This window comes from Henckelia pumila, chromosome 3 (assembly GCF_033568475.1).
Source record: "Henckelia pumila isolate YLH828 chromosome 3, ASM3356847v2, whole genome shotgun sequence".
Classification (NCBI taxonomy): domain Eukaryota; kingdom Viridiplantae; phylum Streptophyta; class Magnoliopsida; order Lamiales; family Gesneriaceae; genus Henckelia; species Henckelia pumila.
Window position 1 is genome coordinate 4510935 of NC_133122.1, and position 23975 is coordinate 4534909.

Sequence of the window (23975 nt, forward strand, 5' to 3'; positions counted from 1 at the left end):
TACAGGTTCTGCGATATTCACCTTGTTCAGAGAAGCCACTTGTGTACTCAACGCAGATAACTGTGCAGTAATGGATGTAAGAGGATCCACACTGTACACTCCTTTCTTGACTCCCATACGTTCAGATGGCCATTGATAACTATTGATAGTCATCTGTTCCAGCATATCATAAGCCTGAATGGGGTCCTTGGCAAATATGGTACCTCCAGCAGCAGAGTCCACATACATTCTTGTAGGCGCATTCAGTCCATTGTAGAAAAACTCTATTTCTTCCCAATCTGCAAAATTATGATTAGGACAACGTCTTAACAAATCTTTGTACCTTTCCCATGCCTCGTATAGCTGTTCTGAATCATGCTGTTGAAAGGTACTGATCTCAATCTTCAGCTGGGTTGCCTTGGATGGTGGAAAGAATTTCTCTAAGAATTTCACAGCCATGCCCTCCCAAGTTGTTATGCATCCTAGTGGCAATGACTGCAGCCAACTCCGTGCCTTGTTCCTGAGAGAAAAAGGAAACAAACGTAAGCGTATTGTATCCTCAAAAACACCATTTATTTTAACAGTATCAGTAATCTCTAGAAAAGTACGCAAGTGTAAGTGAGGATCAGCTGTGGCAGTTCCATTGAATTGGTTCTACTGAACCATGTTGATTAAGGCCGACTTCAACTCAAAGTTGTTGGCATTTATTGTTGGAAAACTGGCGGTCAGATCAATCACGATTGATACCCGGTGCAGCGGAAGTTTAAAATTTTTATCATGAAACAATTCCATGGTGTGGGTATCAACCATTCAACGATTAAATTATTGTGTGTGTAAAATTCAAATAACAATTAATTAAATTTTACCTTCAATCTCGCAACGAGATTACTGGACACCAACAGATTTTATCTGCTCTTGTTGTCTCTCCCTGGAACCGATGAACTCCTTCAATCAGGTCCACGAATGAGGTTTTAAATCCCTCTGATAGATTGCACTAGAAAATCTATCAGAAGTTTTCTGCGAAGAGAATAAACGAATCTGATTCGCTATTCCTTACTGCGATTCAAAATCACAGACCGGAATTTTCTCGGGCAGAGGACAGGGAGGGGACGGCCGAAATTTTGAGAGGCTAGGGTTCGATTTTTGCTTCTCAAAATTATGAGCTGTTGTGTGTAATTTCTGTACTGAAATAACTTATTTATAATGCAGGCCACTAACACCTTAGGGCCCATTAATCATAAGCTGGGGCCCGACAAGCAAAGCCCGCTCGTTCAGAAATTAATATAAAATTCATCGTGACTCCGATTGATGAACTGATTTCACCAATGTGCACAGAAACCATTTCTGCACATTTTAAAGTCAAAATAAATTTTCCTGAATCCGAATTCAGTGGTTTCCAAAAATGTCCATCCCTATGTCATTTTAGGAAATCCTACTCCCTTACTCTTATTTAAGAAGTCCAACTCCTTAGTTCATTAAATTTAACTCTTTAAATTTAACTATCTCAACGGGGATTAAAACTCCATTACACTGTGTGACCCTCAATGGTTCAGGGATACAGCTAGCCGTGGGCTCACAACTCCTTGTGACTCGGAACAACACTTTCCGACTTGCCCAACGAATCATGGTAAAGCGCCTAGCAACATCGCCCCATGATTCCCTAGGTATCACTGATAGTGCCTACAAGAACCAGTAGATTTTGGTTAGCGTACAGTACGGTCCCTTCATCCATATATCCCGATCGAATCAACAACCATTGGTATATCGAGAGTCGCTCAAGATTCGATGACTATGCAATGCATCTTGAAGATCAAATTAGTGACATCGCATGTGCTACTAAGAAACCATTTCTTAAATCACATCAAGTACTCTGGCCAGAGATTTGTCACACTAATATCTCCTCAGATCGCATAGGATATCCACACTCGCAAGTATGTGGTGAATCCTTGACAACAATGCATTGACTCCTATATGTGTCGTAACTGTACCCAATCTCGACACCTGATGACCCCCTCAGAGTCGGTAAACGAGTCAAAGCACAGTACTAGCATATAGAGTCTCCATGATGTTTCAAGTCGTAAGGACTAATGGTGTACAACCAAAACCGCGGACTTTATCCACTCGATAAGTGATAACCACTTGGAAAGTCTGGATAGGGTAGTTCGACTATTCATCCTATGAATATCCATTTGCATGCTTCGAACATCTCCATGTTCCCTACCAATGAAACGTGGTACTCCGCATCGCAAATGCTAGTCTCAAACTCGAGCGATCCTTATCCTTATTATCGGACGGCTCAATCGACTAGGAACGGTTTTAGAACATACAGTGACTATAAGATGTATTTCATGATAGACATCTCCATGTTCTACCACATCTTACATACACTATAGTATATTCAAGGTCTTTATCAAAACAACAATAGTATATCACAATATAACAATATGAAGTAATATAAAGTCATTGCCATAAAAGTGTAAATAATATTAAACAAAAGATTGTTTATACAAAGAGTCAACAAAGCCCATAGCCACACAGTTGGCTCACTGGGCACCCACTCTTACAATCTCCCACTTTCCCTATAGCCAACTAGTCATACTACGTAGACCCATTGCTTCGCGATGTTTGTCAAACAATGGTCCTGGCAAAGGCTTAGTAAGTGGATCAGTGATATTGTCTGCAGAGGCCACTCGTTCGACACTGATGTCTCCTCTTTCCACAATCTCCCGGATTATGTGGTATTTCCTCAGTATGTGTTTGGATCTTTGCTGAGACCTTGGTTCCTTTGCTTGAGCAACGGCACCCGTGTTGTCGTAGTACACCGGGACTGGACCAACAAATTCAGGAATGACGCCCAACTCTTGGACGAAATTCCTCATCCAAACGGCCTCTTTAGCAGCAGCTGATGCTGCAATGTATTCAGCCTCAGTGGTGGAATCCGCTGTGGTGTCCTGCTTGGAACTCTTCCAAGAGACAGCACCGCCATTGAGCATGAACACAAATCCAGAGGTTGACTTCGAGTCATCCACATCACTTTGGAAGCTAGAGTCGGTATAGCCTTCCAGTTTGAGTTCTCGTCCTCCATAAACCATGAACATATTCTTAGTCCTTCGCAAGTACTTAAGAATGTCCTTCACGGCTTTCCAATGCATCTGACCAGGATTAGACTGATATCTGCTCGTGACACTCAGAGCAAATGCTACATCCGGTCTGGTAGATATCATCCCATACATGATACTACCTATAGCTGACGCATATGGTACATGTGTCATATTCTCTATCTCTGCATCAGTCTTGGGACACATAGACTTGGATAGAGAAACTCCATGACACATGGGTAGATGTCCTCTCTTGGACCCATCCATTGAAAACCGTTTCAATATGGTATCGATGTAGGTTGATTGAGTGAGTCCTATCATTCTCTTAGATCTATCCCTATAGATTTGTATCCCAAGAATGTAGGATGCCTCACCCAAATCCTTCATCGAAAATCTACCTGATAACCATATCTTTGTTGACTGCAACATCCCTACATCATTCCCAATGAGTAGGATGTCATCAACATAAAGTACTAAGAATGTCACCGCATCCTTAACTACTTTCTTGTACACGCACGGTTCCTCCGGGTTCTTGATGAAACCAAAATCTTTTATTGTTTCATCAAATTTCTGGTTCCAACTTCTTGATGCTTGTTTTAGACCATAAATTGATCTCTGAAGCTTGCATACCTTATGCTCGCTTCCCATGGATGTGAACCCCTCAGGCTGCTTCATATAGATTTCTTCCTTAATGTCTCCATTAAGAAAAGCAGTCTTCACATCCATTTGCCATATCTCATAGTCATACCATGCAGCTATGGCAATCAGGATTCTTATGGACTTGAACATTGCAACTGGTGAAAAGGTTTCATCATAGTCAACTCCTTGCCTTTGAGTATAACCTTTAGCCACCAATCGCGCCTTGTAGGTCAATACCTTACCATCAGGCGCAAGCTTTCTTTTGTAGATCCATTTACACCCTATCGGAACAATTCCATCGGGAGGATCTACTAAAGACCAAACTTGGTTTGTATGCATCGAATCCAATTCTGACTGCATAGCTTCAAGCCATAAATTCGAATCCGCATCAGAAATTGCTTCCTTGAAGTTTCTTGGATCACATCCAATGTCGGGTTCATCTTGATCCCCTTCAAGAAGAAGACCATATCGAACTGGAGGTCTAGAAGTCCTTTCGGATCTTCTAGGTGCAGGCGTGTCCAGCAATGGTTCCTGAGGTGTAGGATCGTTATTTTGTATTTCGGGTTCTTCTCGAACTTCTTCGAGTTCCATCATCTCGCCTTTCTTATCCAATAAGAATTCCTTCTCCAAGAAGGTGGCATTCCTAGAAACAAACACCTTTGTTTCAGCAGGATAATAGAAATAATATCCGATTGAATTCTTCGGATACCCTACAAAATAACATAAGCTGGATCGACTATCCAACTTATCTCCCACTGTCCGCTTTACGTAAGCAGGACATCCCCAAATCCTCAAGTACGAATACTTAGGAGCTTTGCCATTCCATAACTCGTATGGTGTTTTGTCCACTGCTTTAGTGTGGACGTTGTTCAACAACAATACCGCCGTTTCAAGCGCATAGCCCCAAAACGAAGGTGGAAGCTCAGTGAAGCTCATCATAGATCGAACCATGTCCAACAAAGTTCGATTACGACGCTCCGATACACCATTAAGCTGTGGTGTCATAGGAGGAGTCCACTGAGAGAGAATCCCATTCTCTTTCAGATAGTCCAAAAACTCGGTACTCAAGTATTCTCCACCTCGATCCGATCGAAGTGCTTTAATACTTTTACCTAGCTTGTTTTCTACTTCAGCCCTGAATTCTTTGAACTTTTCAAATGCTTCAGACTTATATTTCATTAAATATAAATACCCATACCTTGAATAATCATCAGTAAAGGTAATGAAGTAGGTGTGGCCATGTTGAGTCCCTACTCTAAATGGACCACAAACATCTGTATGGATCAAATCCAACAGATTTTGACTACGCTCAGGTTTCCCCTTAAAAGGAGATTTAGTCATTTTTCCTTTTAGGCAGGATTCACAAGTAGGTAGAGAGTTAATATCAGACATATCAAACATGCCCTCTCCCACTAGCTTGTTCATCCTCCTTGAGGAAATATGACCTAGTCTAGCGTGCCAAAGGTTTGCCGGGTTTTGACTATCGATTTTCCTTTTGTTTGTTGTCGCCGGTTTGTCAATACAATTCACTGGAACGTCTTTTAGTTTTAAATTGTATAGATCGTTTTCAAGTTGTTCATTTCCAATTAAACATTCATTCTTGTAAATATTGCAAATCCCATTCACAAAATTACAAGAATAACCATCTCTATCAAGCATAGAAATAGAAATAATGTTTTTAATTAAATCTGGCACAAATAAAACATCTCTCAACAATAATTTAAAACCATTCTGCAAAATCAAACAAACATCTCCAATGGCCGTAGCTTCAACTCTGGAACCATTCCCGAGCCTCAGCTGGGTCTCACCCATTCTAAGCCTGCGACTTCTTGTCATCACCTGCAAATCATTGCAAATGTGAGATCCACATCCGGTATCCAATACCCAAGAAGTTGTATTAAGTGACATGTTTATTTCGATATAGAACATACCCTTTGCAGTTCCTAACTGCTCAAGATACTCCTTGCAGTTGCGCTTCCAATGACCCGGCTTCTTGCAGTAATGGCAAACATCCTTGGATTTTCCATTGTTTGAAGCCTTTGTCTTTTGCTTCTTCTCGGGTTCCACTTTCTTGGGTGGGGCAGAACGTTTCTTGCCCTTCATACTTGGCCCCTTCTTAGCAGAAGATGAGGAGCCCACCAAGAAAGCTGGCTTATCCTTCTTAAGTGTGGATTCATATGTAACGAGCATATTGACCATCTCTTCAAGGGTGGCCTCTATCTTGTTCATATTAAAATTTATCACGAATCCATCAAATGAAGAAGGAAGAGATAGAAGCAGCAAGTCCACATTGAGTTCATGCTCCAACACCAAATCAAGGGTCGCTAACTTCTGTATGAGCCAAATCACTCGTACCCCATGATCACGGACCGAAGTCCCTTCACGCATGCGGCACGTCATCAACTCCTTAACAGTAGAGAACCTTTCAGCCCTCGACTGAGCCCCAAAAAGTTCCTTGAGTTGCGCGTGAATGTCAGCAGCATTCACCGTGTCCTCAAATCGCCTCTGGAGTTCATCAGACATCGAGGCTTGCATATAGCATTTGGTCTTGATGTCATGGTCACACCATGCATCAAGTTTGGCCAATTCCTCCGGACTTATGTCAGCTGGTGCTTCCTTCGGAGGTGCTTTCTCTAACACGTAGAGCATTTTCTCCGAAGTTAAGACAATCTTCAACTTCCGGAACCATTCCGTATAGTTGGCGCCAGTCAGCTTGTTTTGTTCGAGGATCGAGAATAAAGGATTTCGCGAATTCATTGTATGAAATACTGAAAAGGAAAACAGACATATATCAATGATTGTTTAACAATTTACTAAGACATAAAATAGGCGAATTTAATTTTATGAATCTCACTCCCACTATTTTAACGATTTCACCACCCTCTAGTGAAAACGGGAAACTTTTTCCTTAGTGAGAACATGGAGTCCAATTGACAAACTTATGGTCCCGAATAATATCAGCCAACCATAATTCTCAAAAGGTAGAGCCCAATTGCTTCCAAAGCAACCCCCATGTGTTTACCTCATGTCCAATAAGGGCCCAATAATATGACGCCGTTTAAAGTGACATGTCAAGATGACCCATCAATATTAAGTTGTGATGGACGGTCGCCATGTGGATCCCCCAATAATATGAGCCGATCCCATGGGAGTTCCACCCAACTTACAACATTTGTCGATCCAATGTACAGCTTTCCGACGGACGGGCCCCCCCAATAATATGAGCCGGACCGTATCCGCGGGTAGCATCACATACATTGACCGTTGATGGAAGGTAGGAACATTTAAACAATATTTAAATTTCCTTTATTTATCTTGATATAAATTTTAAATCATATTTAAAATGAGGGATTTTTAATTATAAAAATATTTGTCTCATCATATTTAATTTATTGCATGCATTGCCGGATTCACGCAATTTATGTCTAAACATGCATACAATCATAATATCACATATTATATAGGATGATCGATTCCATTTCTAATTGACCCGTGGTTGCCAATCACGGGTCTTAGTCCAATCCTAGGTAATATGCAGTATGCAAATGCAATCCTATTACATATGCTTCCAATTTACATTTCTTCAGTCTTCATTGTCTGCTGGGCCCACCATCTTCAAATCTTGATCTCCCACTAAATCTAATGTATTTACAATAAATAACAATGACAAGTAGGGGATACATTTTTAGGGGGTGGGAACGGGCTATAAACCAAGCCCACTTTTATTACATATGACATTCATATCGGGCCATAAACCAGGCCCATTAATAAAACCAACAATAATAAAGACAAAATGTAAATTCCTAACATACACCTACAAAATTGGTCATGGCAATCGATCATCCTTATCCAATAACATTTAATTCAAAATTAATTTATTGGATAACATGCTGTGGCAATTCAAATTTAAACAAGATAAAATCATATTTTATATATAAAATCTCATTTCACATATAAAATCATATTTTATCTCTATATCAAATAAAATCATATTTTATCTATAAAATCCAATTTTACAAATAAAATCATATTTTACTTAATATATCATAAGATCATATCTTATCATCAATTGTACCAAAATAATTGATTTCAAAATTCAATTTACGGATAAAATATTAAAATTTTCCAAAAATTCAAATTTATCCAAAATCAATTTTAAAATTTACGGACTCGAACAATTCGATCCGAAATCTCGTGAACTAATCAAAAACAATTTTTGACCGGATCAAAAATAAAATTTTAAATATTAAAATTAATAAAAATATAATTTTTCCCGCGGGCCGCCCGGGACACTCCCGGGCCGGCCCGCACCCGGGGCGCGGGCCGGGGGCAGCCCGGCTGCCCCCTTAGGGCAGTGCCGTGCGCTGCCCTGGGCGGCGCCGAGCGCCGCCCCTGGGCAGCGCCGAGCGCTGCCCTGCGCAGCGCCCAGCGCTGCGCTGGGCAGCGCACAGCGCTGCCCTGGGCGGCGCCGTGCGCCGCCCTGGGCGGCGACGGTCGCCGCCTTGGGCGGCGCCGTGCGCCGCCCGGGGCAGCAACAATTGCTGCCCCACCGGGCAGCGATCCAATCGCTGCCCGGGTTTTGCCCCGAAAAATTTTTTTTTATTTAAAAATATTTATTTTGTTTCAAAAACCGAGACTCAAAAATTTTGTACAATTGATTAATTTAATCGTTTGATCTGAGCAACCTGGCTCTGATACCACTGTTGGAAAACTGGCGGTCAGATCAATCACGATTGATACCCGGTGCAGCGGAAGTTTAAAATTTTTATCATGAAACAATTCCATGGTGTGGGTATCAACCATTCAACGATTAAATTATTGTGTGTGTAAAATTCAAATAACAATTAATTAAATTTTACCTTCAATCTCGCAACGAGATTACTGGACACCAACAGATTTTATCTGCTCTTGTTGTCTCTCCCTGGAACCGATGAACTCCTTCAATCAGGTCCACGAATGAGGTTTTAAATCCCTCTGATAGATTGCACTAGAAAATCTATCAGAAGTTTTCTGCGAAGAGAATAAACGAATCTGATTCGCTATTCCTTACTGCGATTCAAAATCACAGACCGGAATTTTCTCGGGCAGAGGACAGGGAGGGGACGGCCGAAATTTTGAGAGGCTAGGGTTCGATTTTTGCTTCTCAAAATTATGAGCTGTTGTGTGTAATTTCTGTACTGAAATAACTTATTTATAATGCAGGCCACTAACACCTTAGGGCCCATTAATCATATGCTGGGGCCCGACAAGCAAAGCCCGCTCGTTCAGAAATTAATATAAAATTCATCGTGACTCCGATTGATGAACTGATTTCACCAATGTGCACAGAAACCATTTCTGCACATTTTAAAGTCAAAATAAATTTTCCTGAATCCGAATTCAGTGGTTTCCAAAAATGTCCATCCCTATGTCATTTTAGGAAATCCTACTCCCTTACTCTTATTTAAGAAGTCCAACTCCTTAGTTCATTAAATTTAACTCTTTAAATTTAACTATCTCAACGGGGATTAAAACTCCATTACACTGTGTGACCCTCAATGGTTCAGGGATACAGCTAGCCGTGGGCTCACAACTCCTTGTGACTCGGAACAACACTTTCCGACTTGCCCAACGAATCATGGTAAAGCGCCTAGCAACATCGCCCCATGATTCCCTAGGTATCACTGATAGTGCCTACAAGAACCAGTAGATTTTGGTTAGCGTACAGTACGGTCCCTTCATCCATATATCCCGATCGAATCAACAACCATTGGTATATCGAGAGTCGCTCAAGATTCGATGACTATGCAATGCATCTTGAAGATCAAATTAGTGACATCGCATGTGCTACTAAGAAACCATTTCTTAAATCACATCAAGTACTCTGGCCAGAGATTTGTCACACTAATATCTCCTCAGATCGCATAGGATATCCACACTCGCAAGTATGTGGTGAATCCTTGACAACAATGCATTGACTCCTATATGTGTCGTAACTGTACCCAATCTCGACACCTGATGACCCCCTCAGAGTCGGTAAACGAGTCAAAGCACAGTACTAGCATATAGAGTCTCCATGATGTTTCAAGTCGTAAGGACTAATGGTGTACAACCAAAACCGCGGACTTTATCCACTCGATAAGTGATAACCACTTGGAAAGTCCGGATAGGGTAGTTCGACTATTCATCCTATGAATATCCATTTGCATGCTTCGAACATCTCCATGTTCCCTACCAATGAAACGTGGTACTCCGCATCGCAAATGCTAGTCTCAAACTCGAGCGATCCTTATCCTTATTATCGGACGGCTCAATCGACTAGGAACGGTTTTAGAACATACAGTGACTATAAGATGTATTTCATGATAGACATCTCCATGTTCTACCACATCTTACATACACTATAGTATATTCAAGGTCTTTATCAAAACAACAATAGTATATCACAATATAACAATATGAAGTAATATAAAGTCATTGCCATAAAAGTGTAAATAATATTAAACAAAAGATTGTTTATACAAAGAGTCAACAAAGCCCATAGCCACACAGTTGGCTCACTGGGCACCCACTCTTACATTTATTGTCCCTCTAGCGATTCCAGAATAGTGAGCCTGTATCGTTGGCCTGAAATGATCTCTAATTGGCACCAAAGGCAATTCATTGACATCTTCTTCAGCCATGTTTAATTGTTCTCCTCTCCTAGCTTTTCTCAAAGATCTTGCAGTTCGTTCAATCTCTGGATCAAAGAGCAAAGAATTCTCACTTTGAGATCTTCACATAAACTGCAATTAAGAACATTAGCAATTTATTAGTACTTAAATCAAAATAAAGAAAACTCTAAATTAAAACTTTGACTAATTGGTAACAAGACTAAAAAATAATCAAAATTACTCCCCGGCAACGGCGCCAAAAACTTGTTGTGAAATTTCCTCGCAAGCGTACGAGTGTCAAGTTTTAGTATAATGAAAGAGAGAGTGTCGATCCCACAGGGAGTAAAATGAAAATATTCAATACTTGTAATTAAAATAGTCTTAATTTTATCTAGAAAATCAAACTTCGAGAATTTTGCAGAATAAATAAAATAAATAATGAGAAATTATCAAGCTCACACACACACAAATTTCGAGAAATTATCAATCAGAGAAAAATAGTCCAGAGTTTTTGATTTCGACAATATTCAATCCTAATTAATCTATTTTATGAATTTCCTTCGATTAATAACCAAGAACACTTAGATTATTCTATTCCCCTCTCCCGAGCAACAAATAGAGTGTATCAACTACAATTCAATTTCAATATCCCTATTAAAAATCTAGATGTAGTGATATGTGTAAAACGATGTTCCTTAAAGGTTTTATTAAAGCTATATACTCTCCCGAGCTATATAAACAATTAACAGTGCAGTTCCTATTGATCCTACTCAAAATCCCCTCTCCCGAGCAACGATTCTAAGTAAATATAACAACTCAATTTATGGCCAGTAAATTAAGAAGACATTCAATTCTAGAAACACAATTAATCTATAGAAATTCAATTTATTAAAATCAAAGATTCATGAATATGTCTCAACCAAGCTACGTCAACCTCTAGACTAGAAAAGTTTAGTTCATGCTCGAATTCAATAAAAACCAAATAATGTTTAATATCTCAAACACAATTCAACAATCAAAAGAAAATAAAAAGAATAAACAAAGCCATAGTCTTTCTTCCGTGTTCGGTCGAAAATTCTTCGTCTTCGTTCCAAGCAATCTTCAGTTCTTCAACTCCAAAAACTCACAAAAGTGCTCTCTAAAATATTGTGTGTATTGGCGGCTGATAGATAGATTTTTTGACTCAGAAAAATACCCTAAATATGACCTAACAATCATCCAAAATAATACCAAAGATATCTCCAAAGTTTCCATAAACAGTCGGACTCTAATATTCCAAACAGACGACGGCGCGGGCGCGCAGGAAACAGGGCGGGCGCGCTCTCAATTCGCAAAACAAACTTTTGAACATTCTTCAACGGCGCGGGCGCGCCTAGGGTCAGCGCGGGCGCGCCCTCAGCTCGAATTTTCTTCTTGAGTACTTCAGTAACAGCGCGGGCACGCCTAGGGATAGGGTGGGCGCCCCTCAAGCTCGAACTCAGCCTTTTCCAACTCTTGAATTTCCTTTTAAACTTTCATCTTTTAAGCTTATTTCCACTTGAACACATCGAAGTCCATAACTTCCTACAAACACAAAAACAACTACAATTTCACGCAATATCTACTAATAAATTCCAAAAGTCAAGTAAAACCATATACAAATTAAGTGCACAAAATGCACTTATCACATGCGTTGTAGTAGCCCGAATTCCATTTTAAGCAATTAAGGTAGCTAAACATGTTTAAATGGTCAAAATATGATTAAAGAATCCTCGATTGGGACTAATAAGTTGAAAATAAGATTCACGACGACTGAAAATGGTCCGTAGGATTTTAATTATCCTAGCAGTTCGGAATGTCCAGCTTGGACCAAGAATAGAACGGTGATTCCGAACCCTTCGAAAGCAAGAATTAAAGGTTGGTGGCTCTTGACAGTTCGGAAGGTACGATCCAGAGTTTGGAAGATCCGAACTAGTTCGGATGGTGCGTTGCAGTTCAGAAGATGCGATCGAAAGTTCCGAAGTTGAGTTCGGAAGCTCCGAACTCCATCCGACAGCCAATTATGGGATCTCTAAATTGTGATTGAACTGGTAAGAATTCGGAAGCTCCGAACCCCTGATTGGAAGGTCCGATTCCTTTCGGCAGCTGGTGTTGTCAAATCACAGGACCTGTGTACGATGGACAACGATCAAAAGCTCCGAACTTACGATTGGAACGTCCGAACTTACGATCGGAAACGATTGGAAGGTCCGTTTCCTTTCGGGAGCTGGTGTTGTCAAATCAAAATACCTGTGTACGGTGGACAGCGATCAAAAGCTCCGAACTTACGACCAGAACGTCCGAACTTACGATCGGAATGCCCGATCGTGGCCTATAAATAGAGGCCAAATTTTTCATAGTTGGTGCGATTTTTAGTTGTGGTTTTCAAGACAGTGTTTAATTCATAGTGTTTTCGTCTTTTTGAGGACCGGGAGACTGCGAGGCGCTAGAGGGCTTATAGCAGAGCTGTGCTTGGCTCAGGGCCGTCGACTTCAACGGGTTACGACGGACGCATGTATAAGTCTAGACATTGATTAGCTTCTGGAAGTAGCTAGTAGTCTAGTTAAGGCTTTTAGAATGCAAAGAGTGATATCGTATTATCTTGCACGCAGGCATGGATTGGAGGCAGTTGTACAGCTAGGTTAGGTTTCTGGTATACGTTCATTTTGCATTATTGTAACGTCCCAAAAACTAAACTACTTCCCTTGGAACGTTACTCAAACATACATTCATACTTAAAATCTTGAGAAAAATTAAAAATTTTAATTGCGGAAGCGTCGTCTATCCATGAACCAAAATAACGAAATAAACACTCAAAAGATGTTGCCACTCGTGGCCATAAACTTAAAATTCAAAACATGTTTCCCAACAGAACATTAAATTGTTTAAAACATCTTTTCATTCCGTGTATCGCACTCATGCATCGCCCGCTGGACCGACTCAATGCTCCTCCTCATGCCCAAGATCATAGTCATCAATGAATGCATCAACGTCATCGTTACCTGCACAATTCAAGTATAGTGAGTCTAACGACTCAGCAAAAAAAAGCATAGAAAAGATTTTCTTGATACTTAAAAAAGGAAAATACTTTATTCATAACTCCCATAGAACGTAGTGTAAATACTTCTGAAAACAATCATGACATAAAACATTTGGGGTGATGAAGTATGCGAATTGTGGTAACCGTCATAATGAGCCATTCGTAGGTTCCTGTTGATCAACAAGCATATGACATTAAGCCCGTAAACTTTCATTCTTTGGATAGCCGCTCCAAAGCTCATCCCGAAGTGCATACCCCATATAACCGTCCCATGATCCATGTTTGGATAGCCGCTCCGGAGCTTATTCCGAAGTGCATACCCCATATAATCACCACAAGACGCATAACATCATGAAAATAGTTTTCATACATCATAACATTCATCATATCATATCATAACATGTCATTTCCCTAGATCTCGTAACATCATAAATCATGCTCACGAAAATTTCTTGTGATGTTAACATGCTTAAAATCCTTCAAAACATTTCATGAGAAATTAGCTTTCAAGAGAAAATCATATAATCATGCAATACATAACTTGGTCGATCTACGTGAGGCATTTCGCCCGTCTCGTACCTTGAAAACTTTAAACTTCTTCAAGAACATTCTTAAAGATGCTCAAAATACAATAAAATACTGAGAAAATGATTTTAGGACTGAAAACTCGTAAGAAAAATGGGTGGGGAAATCGAACATGCGGCACGGCCGCTCTGCCTCTGCAGCGCGGGCGCGCTTGCCTGTGCGCAGAAATGCGTAGCCAAGGCGCGGCCGCGCTGCTACAGTTGTGCGGCCGCGCCGTCGCGCCTTCACTTAGGAAAAATTGACTTTTTCTGCACTTTTCACATTCTTCGATGTTTTGGAACACTTTCTCATCAAAATACCATCCAATACCATAAAACTTTAAAATATTTCGAACCAAAACACCTAACAACCTCAAATATTTTTTTTAAAAAAAGCAAAAACCTTTCTTCAAACTTTCACCCAAAAATCTGATTTCTTGCCTTCAAATCATTCAAAACTCAATAACCATAAACCGAATACATCAGGAATACTTCACGTATCACAATCAAGCAATGTACATGTAAATTATTTCCAAGAAAACATGCATCGATCATCAATCCAATACCTAGGGTTTTACCTTAAAAACATTACATATATTCTTGAATGGGTTTCAAAATAGAAAAACTTGTTTGGAAACTTGCCCGAATCGATCGATTGGAATTAACCTGTGCGATAGGACGATCTAGCCACGATAATCCTGAAGAACCCTAGCCTTGATGCAACGTTTGAGCGAGAGAGATTTTGAGAGAAGAAAGCGTTCAACAATGAAATAAAAAAAACTGAACGCTTACTCTCTAAATTGTTGGAGAACGCGGCGATCAGATCAATTAGGATTGATACCCGGTGCAGCGGAAGTTTAAAATTTTTTTGTATGGAACGATTCCATAATAGGTATCAACCTTACGATTAAATTGTGTGTGTGTAAAAATTAAATAACGATTATAAATTTTTACCTCAATCTCGAATCGAGATTTTGGACACCAACAGATTGCTCTGCTCTTGTTGTATATCCTTGGAACTGATGGACAAACTGTGTAAAAATTAAATAACGATTATAAATTTTTACCTCAATCTCGAATCGAGATTTTGGACACCAACAGATTGCTCTGCTCTTGTTGTATATCCTTGGAACTGATGGACAAACTGTTCTTCAATCAGGTCCACGAACGGATATTTAATCCCTCTGATAGATTGCACTAGAAAATCTATCAGAAGTTTCTACGAAGAGATTAACGAATTTGATCCGTTAAACCAGACTGCAATTCAAAATTCACAGACTGGATTTTACCGAGCAGAGGGGATAGGGGGTCGGCCACTTCAGAGAGAAAATAGGGTTTTTTCGAAAATTGTGACCTTGTTGTGTGTAATTTCTGTACTGCAATAACTTATTTATAATGTAGGCCACTAACAGCTTAGGGCCCATTAGTAATAAGTTCAAGCCCGACAAGCAAAGCCCGCATGTTTAGAAATTAATATAAAATTCATCGTGACTCCGATTGATAAACCGATTTCACCAATGTGCACAGAAACCATTTCTGCACCTTTTAAAGTCAAGATAAATTTTTCTGAATCCGAATTCAGTGGTTTCCAAAAATGTCCATCCCTATGTCATTTTAGGAAATCTTACTCCTCTACTCATAATTAAGAACTCCAACTTCTTTGTTAATTAAATTTAACTCTTTAAATTTAACTATCTCAACGGGGATTAAAAAATCCATTACACTGTGTGACCCTCAATGGTTCAGGGATACAGCTAGCCGTGGGCTCACAACTCCTTGTTACTCGGAACAACAATTTCCGACTTGCCCATCGAATCATGGTAAGAGCGCCTAGCAACATCGCCCCATGATTCCCTAGGTATCACTGATAGTGCCTACAAGAACCAATAGATTTTGGTTAGCGTACAGTACGGTCCCTTCATCCATATATCCCGATCGAATCAACAACCATTGGTATATCGAGAGTCGTTCGAGATTCGATAACTATTCAATACATCTTGAATATCAAATAGTGACATCGCATGTGATACTAAGAAACCATTTCTTAAACCATATTATGTACTCTGGCCAGAGATTCGTCACACTAATATCTCCTCAGATCGCATAGGATATCCACACTCGCAAGTATGTGGTGAATCCTTGACAACAAAGCATCGACTCCTATATGTGTTGTAACTGTACCCAATCCCGACACCTGATGACCCCAATAGAGTCGGTAAACGAGTCAAAGCACAGTACTAGCATATAGAGTCTCAATGATGTTTCAAGTAGTAAGGACTAATGGTGTACAACCAAAACCGCGGACTATATCCACTCGATAAGTGATAACCACTTGGAAATTCCGGATAGGGTAGTTCGATCATTCATCATATGAATATCCATTTGCATGCTTCGAACATCTCTATGTTCCTTACCAATGAAACGTGGTACTCCGCATCGCAAATGCTAGTCTCAAACTCGAGCGATCCTTATCCTTATTATCGGACGACTCAATCGACTAGGAACAATTTAGAATATACAGTGACTATAAGATGTGTTTCATGATAGACATCTCCATGTTCTATCACATCTTACATACACTATAGTATATTCAAGGTCTTTATCAAAACAACAATATTATATCACAATATAACAATATGAAGAAAGATAAAGTCATTGCCATTAATAAAAGTGTAAATTATATTAAACAAAAGATTGTTTATACAAAGAGTCATCAAAGCCCTTAGCCACAAGTTGGCTCACCGGGCACCCACTCTTTCAATCTCCCACTTGCCCTATAGCCAACTAGTCATACTACGTAGACCCATTGCTTCGCGATGTTTGTCAAATAATGGTCCTGGCAAGGGCTTAGTAAGTGGATCAGCGATATTGTCTGCAGAGGCCACTCTTTCGACAGTGATGTCTCCTCTTTCCACAATCTCCCGGATGATGTGGTATTTCCTCAGTACGTGTTTGGATCTTTGATGAGACCTTGGTTCCTTTGCCTGAGCAACGGCACCCGTGTTGTCACAGTACACCGGGACTGGACCAACAACTTCTGGAATAACGCCCAACTCTTGGACGAAATTCCTCATCCAAACGGCCTCTTTAGCAGCAGCTGATGCTGCAATGTATTCTGCCTCAGTGGTGGAATCCGCTGTGGTGTCCTGCTTGGAACTCTTCCAAGAGACAGCACCGCCATTGAGCATGAACACAAATCCAGAGGTTGACTTCGAGTCATCCACATCACTTTGGAAGCTAGAGTCGGTATAGCCTTCCAATTTTAGTTATCTTCCTCCATATACCATGAACATATTCTTAGTCCTTCGTAAGTACTTAAGAATGTCCTTCACGGTTTTCCAATGCATTTGACCGGGATTAGCTTGATATCTGCTCGTGACACTCAGAGCAAATGCTACATCCGGTCTGGTAGATATCATCCCATACATGATACTACCTATGGCTGACGCATATGGTACATGTGTCATTTTCTCTATCTCTTCATCCGTCTTGGGACACATAGACTTGGATAGAGAAACTCCATGACACATGGGTAGATGTCCTCTCTTGGACCCATCCATTGAAAACCGTTTCAATATGGTGTCGATGTAGGTTGATTGAGTGAGTCCTATCATTCTCTTAGATCTATCTCTATAGATCTGTATCCCTAGAATATAGGATGCCTCACCCAAATCCTTCATCGAGAATCTACCTGATAACCATATCTTTGTTGACTGCAACATCCCTACGTCATTCCCAATGAGTAGGATGTCATCAACATAAAGTACTAAGAATGTCACAGCATCCTTAACTACTTTCTTGTACACGCATGGTTCCTCCGGGTTCTTGTTGAAACCAAAATCCTTTATTGTTTCATCAAATTTCTGGTTCCAACTTCTTGATGCTTGTTTTAGACCATAAATTGATCTCTGAAGCTTGCATACCTTATGCTCGCTTCCCATGGATGTGTACCCCTCAGACTGCTTCATATAGATTTCTTCCTTAATGTCTCCATTAAGAAAAGCAGTCTTCACATCCATTTGCCATATCTCATAGTCATACCAAGCAGCTATGGCAATAAGAATTCTTATGGACTTGAACATTGCAACTGGTGAAAAGGTTTCATCATAGTCAACTCCTTGTCTTTGAGTATAACCTTTCGCCACCAATCGCGCCTTGTAGGTCAATACCTTACCATCAGGCCCAAGCTTTCTCTTGTAGATCCATTTACACCCTATTGGAACAATTCCATCGGGAGAATCTACTAAAGACCAAAATTGGTTTGTATGCATCGAATCTATTTCCGACTGCATAGCTTCAAGCCATAAATTTGAATCCGCATCAGAAATTGCTTCCTTGAAGTTTCTTGGATCACATCCAACATTGGGTTCATCTTGATCCCCTTCAAGAAGAAGACCATATCGAATAGGAGGTCTAGAAGTCCTCTCGGATCTTCTAGGTATAGGCGTGTCCAGCAATGGTTCCTGAGGTGTATGATTGTTATTTTGTATTTCAGGTTCTTCTCGAATTTCTTCGAGTTCCATCATCTCGCATTTCTTATCCAATAAGAACTCCTTCTCCAAGAAGGTGGCATTCCTTGAAACAAACACCTTTGTTTCAGCAGGATAATAGAAATAATATCCGATTGAATTCTTCGGATACCCTACAAAATAACATAAGCTGGATCGACTATCCAACTTATCTCCCACTGTCCGCTTCACGTAAGCAGGACATCCCCAAATCCTCAAGTACGAATACTTAGGAGCTTTGCCATTCCATAACTCGTATGGTGTTTTGTCCACTGCTTTAGTGTCGACGTTGTTCAACAACAATACCGCCGTTTCAAGCGCATAGCCCCAAAACGAAGGTGGAAGCTCAGTGAAGCTCATCATGGACCGAACCATGTCCAACAAAGTTCGATTACGACGCTCCGATACACCATTAAGCTATGGTGTCATTGGAGGAGTCCACTGAGAGAGAATCCCATTCTCTTTTAGATAGTCCAAAAACTCGGTACTCAAGTATTCTCCACCTCGATCCGATCGAAGTGCTTTAATACTTTTACCTAGCTTGTTTTCTACTTCAGCCTTGAATTCTTTGAACTTTTCAAATGCTTCAGACTTATATTTCATTAAATATAAATACCCATATCTAGAATAATCATCAGTAAAGGTAATGAAGTAGGTGTGGCCATATTGAGTACTAACTCTAAATGGACTACAAACATCTGTATGGATCAAATCCAACAGATTTTGACTACGCTCAGGTTTCCCCTTAAAAGGAGATTTAGTCATTTTTCCTTTTAGGCAGGATTCACAAGTAGGTAGAGAGTTAATATCAGACATATCAAACATGCCCTCTCCCACTAGCTTGTTCATCCTCCTTGAGGAAATATGACCTAGCCTAGCGTGCCAAAGGTTTGCTGGGTTTTGGCTATCGATTTTCCTTTTGTTTGTTGTTGCCGGTTTATCAACATAATTTATTGGAACGTCTTTTAGTTTTAAGTTGTATAGATCGTTTTCAAGTTGTCCATTTCCAATCAAACATTCATTCTTGTAAATATTGCAAATCCCATTCACAAAATTGCAAGAATAACCATCTCTATCAAGCATAGAAACAGAAATAATGTTTTTAATCAAATCCGGAACAAATAAAACATCTCTTAAAAGTAACTTAAAACCATTCTGCAAAATTAAATAAACATCTCCCACGGCTTTAGCTTCAACTCTGGAACCATTTCCGAGCCTCAGTGGGTCTCACCCATTCTAAGCCTGCGACTTCTTGTCATCACCTGCAAATCATTGCAAATGTGAGATCCACATCCGGTATCCAATACCCAAGAAGTAGTATTAAGTGAAACATTTATTTCAATATAGAACATACCCTTCGCAGTTCGCAACTGCTCTAGATATTCCTTGCAGTTACGCTTCCAATGACCGGGCTTCTTGCAGTAATGGCAAACATCCTTGGATTTTTCCATGTTTGAAGCCTTTGTCTTGTACTTCTTCTCGGGTTCGATTTTCTTGGGTGGGGCAGAACGTTTCTTACCCTTTGTACTTGACCCCTTCTTAGCAGAAGAAGAGGAGCCCACCAAGAAAGCCGGTTTATCCTTCTTTAATGTGGATTCATATGTCACAAGCATATTGACCATCTCTTCAAGGGAGGCCTCTATCTTGTTCATATTGAAATTCACCACAAATCCGTCAAACGAAGAAGGAAGAGACAGAAGTAGTAAGTCCACGTTGAGTTCATGCTCCAACACCAAATCAAGGGTTACCAACTTCTGTATGAGCCAAATCACTCGTACCCCATGATCACGGACCGAAGTCCCTTCACGCATGCGACACGTCATTAGCTCCTTTACAGTAGCGAACCTTTCAGCCCTCGATTGAGCCCCAAAAAGTTCCTTGAGTTGAACGTGAATGTCAGCAGCATTCACGGTGTCCTCAAATCGCCTCTGGAGTTTATCAGACATCGAGGCTTGCATATAGCATTTGGCCTTGATATCATGGTCCCACCATGTATCAAGTTTGGCTAACTCTTCCGGACTTACGTCAGCTGGTGCTTCCTTCGGAGGAGATTTTTCTAACACGTAGAGCATCTTCTCCGAAGTCAAGACAATCTTCAACTTACGGAACCATTCCGTATAGTTTGCGCCAGTCAACTTATTTTGTTCGAGGATCGAGAAAAGTGGATTACGCGAATTCATCTTTATGAAATACTGAAAAGAAACAGACAAATATCAGTGATTGTTTAAGTAATTTACTAAGACATAAAATAGGCGAAATTTATTTTATGAATCTCACTCCCTCTATTTTAACGATTTCACTACCCTCTAGTGAAAACGGGAAACTGTTTTCCTTAGTGAGAACATGGAGTCCAACTGACAATCTATGGTCCCGAATAATATCAGCCAACCATAATTTTCAAAAGGTAGAGCCCAATTGCTTCCAAAGCAACCTCCACGTTTTTACCTCATGTCCAATAAGGGCCCAATAATATGACGCCGTTTATTGTGACATGTCAAGATGACCCATCAATATTAAGTTGTGATGGACGGTCGCCATGTGGATCCCCCAATAATATGAGCCGATCCCATGGGAGTTCCACCCAACTTACAACATGTGTCGATCCAATGTACAGCTTTCCGACGAACGGGCCCCCCCAATAATATGAGCCGGACCGTATCCGCGGGTAGCATCTCATATATTGATCGTTGATGGAAGGTAGGAACATTTAAACAAATTTAAATTTCCTTTATTTATCTTGATATCAATTTTAAATCATATTTAAAATGAGGGATTTTAATTATAAAAATTTGTCTCATCATTTTTAAAATTTTGTATGCTTGCCGGATTCACACAATTATGTCTAAAACATGCATACAACAATAATATCACATATTATATAGGATGATCGATTCCATTTCTAATCGACCCGTGGTTGCCAATCACGAGTCTTAGTCCAATCCTAGGTAATATGCAGTATGCAATGCAATCCTATTACATTGAGCTTCCAATTTACATTTCTTCTGTCTTTATTGTCTGCTGGGCCCACCACCGTCTTCAAATCTTCATCTCCCACTAAATCTAATGTATTTACAATAAATAACAATGACAAGTAGGGGATACATTTTTAAGGGGTGGGAACGGGCCATAAACCAAGCCCACTTTTATTACATATGACATTCATATTGGGCCATAAACCAGGCCCATTAATAAATCCAACAACAATAAAAACAAATGTAAATTCCTAACATACACCTACAAAATTGGTCATGGCAATCGATCATCCTTATCCAATAACATTTAATTCAAAATTAATTTATTGGATAACATGCAATGGCAATTTAAATTTAAAAGGATAAAATCATATTTCATACATAAAATCTTATTTTATATACAAAATCATATTTTATCTTTTTATCAAATAAAATCATATTTTATCTATAAAATCCAATTTTATACATAAAATCATATTTTACTCAATATATCCATAAGATCATATCTTATCATCAATTGTACCAAAAATAATTAATTTCAAAATTCAATTTAACGGATAAAATATTTAAATTTTCCAAAAATTCAAATTTATCCAAAAATCAATTTTAAAATTTTCGGACTCGAACAATTGGATCCGACGCCTCGTGGACCAATCAAAAACAATTTTCGATCAGACCAAAAATAGAATTTTAACATATTAAAATTTAATTTAAAAATTAAAAAATTAATTTTTCCCGCGGGCCGCCCGGGACATTCCCGGGCTTCCCGCGCCCTAATGGGGTCGGTCCGGGCAGCCCGGCTGCCCCTAGGGCAGCGACGATCGCTGCCCTATGCAGCGATCACATCGCTGCCCATGGGCAGCTCCGAGCGCTGCCCTGCGCCGCCCTGTGAAGCGCCCAGCGCTGCGCAGGGCAGCGCCGTGCGCTGCCCGGGGCAGTGACCATCGCTGCCCCCCCCGGGCAGCGATCCAATCGCTGCCCGGGTTTTTGCCCGAAATATTTTTTTTTTTATTTTTAAAATATTTATTTTGTTTCAAAAACCGAGGCTTAAAAATTTTTGTACAATTGAATAATTTAATCGCTTGATCTGAGCAACCTGGCTCTGATACCACTTGTTGGAGAACGCGGCGATCAGATCAATTAGGATTGATACCCGGTGCAGCGGAAGTTTAAAGTTTTTTTGTATGGAACGATTCCATAATAGGTATCAACCTTACGATTAAATTGTGTGTGTGTAAAAATTAAATAACGATTATAAATTTTTACCTCAATCTCGAATCGAGATTTTGGACACCAACAGATTGCTCTGCTCTTGTTGTATATCCCTGGAACTGATGGACCAACTGTTCTTCAATCAGGTCCACGAACGGATATTTAATCCCTCTGATAGATTGCACTAGAAAATCTATCAGAAGTTTCTACGAAGAGATTAACGAATTTGATCCGTTAAACCAGACTGCAATTCAAAATTCACAGACTGGATTTTACCGAGCAGTGGGGAGAGGGGGTCGGCCACTTCAGAGATAAAATATGGTTTTTTCGAAAATTGTGACCTTGTTGTGTGTAATTTCTGTACTGCAATAACTTATTTATAATGTAGGCCACTAACAGCTTAGGGCCCATTAGTCATAAGTTCAAGCCCGACAAGCAAAGCCCGCATGTTCAGAAATTAATATAAAATTCATCGTGACTCCGATTGATAAACCGATTTCACCAATGTGCACAGAAACCATTTCTGCACCTTTTAAAGTCAAGATAAATTTTTCTGAATCCGAATTCAGTGGTTTCCAAAAATGTCCATCCCTATGTCATTTTAGGAAATCTTACTCCTGTACTCATAATTAAGAAGTCCAACTTCTTTGTTCATTAAATTTAACTCTTTAAATTTAACTATCTCAACGGGGATTAAAAATCCATTACACTGTGTGACCCTCAATGGTTCAGGGATACAGCTAGCCGTGGGCTCACAACTCCTTGTGACTCGGAACAACAATTTCCGACTTGCCCATCGAATCATGGTAAGAGCGCCTAGCAACATCGCCCCATGATTCCCTAGGTATCACTGATAGTGCCTACAAGAACCAATAGATTTTGGTTAGCGTACAGTACGGTCCCTTCATCCATATATCCCGATCGAATCAACAACCATTGGTATATCGAGAGTCGTTCGAGATTCGATAACTATGCAATACATCTTGAAGATCAAATAGTGACATCGCATGTGCTACTAAGAAACCATTTCTTAAACCACATCATGTACTCTGGCCAGAGATTCGTCACACTAATATCTCCTCAGATCGCATAGGATATCCACACTCGCAAGTATGTGGTGAATCCTTGACAACAAAGCATCGACTCCTATATGTGTTATAACTGTACCCAATCCCGACACCTGATGACCCCAATAGAGTCGGTAAACGAGTCAAAGCACAGTACTAGCATATAAAGTCTCAATGATGTTTCAAGTAGTAAGGACTAATGGTGTACAACCAAAACCGCGGACTATATCCACTCGATAAGTGATAA

At 40.0% G+C, this 23975-nt stretch overlaps 1 non-coding gene across 1 annotated transcript; it reads left to right on the plus strand.

Moving 5' to 3' along the window:
- The first annotated feature begins 283 nt into the window (after window positions 1-283).
- On the plus strand, window positions 284-389 carry LOC140894213 (small nucleolar RNA R71). Its single transcript, XR_012153758.1, has one exon. It is a non-coding gene; the product is annotated as a small nucleolar RNA R71 (small nucleolar RNA).
- The last annotated feature ends 23586 nt before the right edge of the window (window positions 390-23975 follow it).